This window comes from Schistocerca nitens, chromosome 2 (assembly GCF_023898315.1).
Source record: "Schistocerca nitens isolate TAMUIC-IGC-003100 chromosome 2, iqSchNite1.1, whole genome shotgun sequence".
In the NCBI taxonomy this organism is placed as follows: Eukaryota; Metazoa; Arthropoda; class Insecta; order Orthoptera; family Acrididae; genus Schistocerca; species Schistocerca nitens.
The window spans coordinates 178388709-178392091 of record NC_064615.1 but is presented as its reverse complement, the minus strand read 5'-3'; the positions used below and the strand labels follow the sequence as shown (position 1 = coordinate 178392091).

The 3383-nt window shown below is 47.7% G+C and overlaps 1 non-coding gene across 1 annotated transcript; it reads right to left on the bottom strand.

The window, feature by feature from the left end:
* Positions 1-670: 670 nt before the first annotated feature.
* Trnat-ugu (transfer RNA threonine (anticodon UGU)) lies at positions 671-744 on the bottom strand. Its single transcript has one exon. It is a non-coding gene; the product is annotated as a tRNA-Thr (tRNA).
* Positions 745-3383: the final 2639 nt, after the last annotated feature.

Sequence of the window (3383 nt, the reverse complement as noted above, 5' to 3'; positions counted from 1 at the left end):
GCGTCCAAAAGGAGAAAGGAACCACTACTATCAGAGTAGAAGAAACACCAACCGACCTATAAATCAAGGAAACTGTCAAAACTACACACCTTACCGGACAGCAACTCTTCTTGCTGCTCTTCACTCGGCAACACTGCGAGCAGCAACACGAACCCAAGTCACTGGAGAATCGCGAAATCTCACAATGGTGGAGGTTTCACTAATAGGATTAATTCCACTCAACTTAAAGCTTGTTGGATCGGGTTGACGACTAGGTCGTGTACCCTCGCGACCACGGCCTTCCCATCCGGCAGTGCATGCGTGCTGCCAGCGGTCCCGGCTTTTTCTCGCACTGTCCTCTTGGTTCCTCCAGAGTCCCCAACCAAACCGCTCACTTACACGACCCGGAAGAACAACGACCTCACACCAAAGATAGGGCCACAGTTACTACGTACCGATACCGCCGCTGCTGCCACTAGAAGACAGGCAACTCTTTCGAAACCAAATGGCGCCAGTCAACACAAGAAGGATACAAACAACCACAACCATATATACGAAGACAGTAACTAGTTCTCGAAAGAACAGTTACTGTTGATGACCGTGCAGCTTTTCCCTGGAATAAATGATGACTGACAACCTCAGCTCCCGACAGGTGTTGTTTTTATACCTCGATGTGACAGCTGAAAATGTGTGCCCCGACCGGGACTCGAACCCGGGATCTCCTGCTTACAGGGCAGACGCTCTATCCATCTGAGCCACCGAGGACACAGATGAATAGCGCGACTGCAGGGACTTATCCCTTGCACGCTTCCCGTGAGACTCACATTCCCAACTGTACACAATTCTACATAGTATTGTACCTTATAGACATTTGCCCACCCACTCATTACTCGCGCACGCTTTGGCAATTCCTGTAAGAGTTTGGGCAACCTGTGCGCATTCGCACAGACGAAGGTCAATGGCTGGGAAAAGCTGCACGGTCATCAACAGTAACTGTTCTTTCGAGAACTAGTTACTGTCTTCGTATATATAGTTAAAGGCTACCCAGCCATTGACCTTCGTCTGTGCGAATGCGCACAGGTTGCCCAAACTCTTACTTCTTGCGAAGATAGTCAATGGTTCAGACGTGTGTTCACAGTTGATGAATCGTGGATCCTTTAGTACGATCCTGACTCAAAGCGACAAATGGCTCTCAGCACTATGGGACTTAACTGCTGAGGTCATCAGTCCCCTAGAACTTAGAACTACTTAAACCTAACTAACCTAAGGGCATCACACACATCCATGCCCGAGGCAGGATTCGAACCTGTGACCGTAACGGTATCGCGATTCCAGACTGTAGCGCCTAGAACCTCTCGGCCACAACGGCCGGGTACAAAGCGACAATCTGAGTAATGGCACACTGATACATCTCCTCGACTGGAAAAAGCTCGAATGAGTAAATTAAAGATCGTATCGTACATAAAGAATTTTTCCCTCCAGGACAAACTGTCAATGGAGTGTTTTACAAAGACTCACGGAAAGCATGAATCGAGTGACACTGGACGCTGCCGACAAGTGCATGCTGCATCATGACAACGCCCCATTTCTAAAGGCCAATACTTCGCCTCACAAGGCATTCCTGTTGTTCTGCAGCCCTCCTATTCAGCTGATTTGTGTCCGCGTGACTTTTTTCTCTTCCCGAAATTGAAAAAGGCCTTAAATTGTACGTCATTTTGGGCCTCTGGAGTACATTCAAAAGAATGCGTCCGGCGTGTTAAAGACGCTACCAGTTGAAGCTTCAGCGCTGCTATCGGGTGTAACATCATAGATTTAGGGTCGACCTGCGACAGCAATCGCACAACTTGCGTACGGGCCGCTAGACGCCGCCGCGAGCGCTAAGAGTGCATTGCGATCGCAGGCGCGCGTGTTGCGTACGGGCCGCGAGGTGCCGCCACGAGCGCAACCGTATATAAGTGCCGACGGAGTTCGGCCATCTCTCATTATTTTGGCATCTCATTTTTGCCTATTCTCTTATGAGCTTAGTTGCTTAGCTCTTATTCGTTTATGGCTCATGCTAGTGTGCTCTCTTTCAGCCATTCTGATTGTTTTGATTTACTCGCAATTGAGAAGTGCCCATTTTGGCATTTCACTTTTGCATATTTCTCATTTTGCTAATAATATGCTCTTTAGCTTTTTACAGTTGAATTGATTAACAAAGTCTCATGTACTGTTTGTTCATTTAAGCCTGTTCATATTTGGATGTTCTTTAAATACTGTAATAATTATCGGAAGCATTTCTTCCCTTAAACTTGTGTAAAGCATTCTCGATGTAGGATTTGTTCTGACATATGTGTAAGGTTTTGAATATAAATTCTATACGAAACTGTGCTTTAAAAGGAATTTATTTTCTCAGTTTGTACTACATCATTCGACAATTTTGTGATATGAGGGGGAAATTTGAGGGCCGAACCCATGAAAATAGTCATAAGTGATCCCCTTTAAAAATAAAAACTTGTGTGACACTGAAAGACGTGACACTGTAGGCACCGAAAATTTATACGTCACACGGGACTGAGAACTCCGTCGGTGTATAGCGGCCGAAGGGAACTACTTTCAAGAGGACAATATTGTTGTTAAAAGTGATAAAAATTAAAAAAAAAACAGTCAAATTACTTTCCTCACACACCTCGTACACTTCTTTAAATTTTCCCTCCATTACCTGGCGTTGCAGCCTAGGCACGCGCTGAACAACCACGGTAGAGGTATAGGAAGAGAATAATAACTGATACATCCCCTTTTCGACCCCATTGCCAGAGCGCTGCTTTGTGGCCACGATCGCTCCCAATCGTCGTCCATCGCGCGGGGCTGACCTCGCTGGCTCGGTGTCGCTCCCGACTGAACTGGACAGCGACCAGCGACCTGCGAAAGGGGCTGCGGCGCTCATCCGCTGCGCATGCTCCGCCTTGCGGCGCTCGGCTCCCAGAAGCCACAGTTAATCAAACTCGCGTTACTCCTGACCTAAGTTATGGTTGCCAGTAGTAATTAGGCAAATGGAACGGCTGGCCGGCCGGCCCTCGTCACGGCGACGCCGGGGGCGGCCAGATTTGGGGGAATGGAACGCCGCACAGGGACCTTGCCTGCCCCACTTAGCCCTCTACAAGCTGTGCTGCTTAGTCCGATTGGCGACGAAGCTGATAGTCTAGCAGCCGCACACATCACATACATACTGTACAATTACAAGTGTACCAACGCAGCCTTTCACTGCTTGTCGTAGCGTCTATAAAATGAATTATGGAGATTTATCAGATTTCACAAGACAATATCTTCTAAACCGGTGGTCGTCAAACTGCGGCTAAAGGGCCTGATGCGGTCCGAATCAAGTATTTTACAGTAATATGCATCCAGCACTAACACCCGAAGCC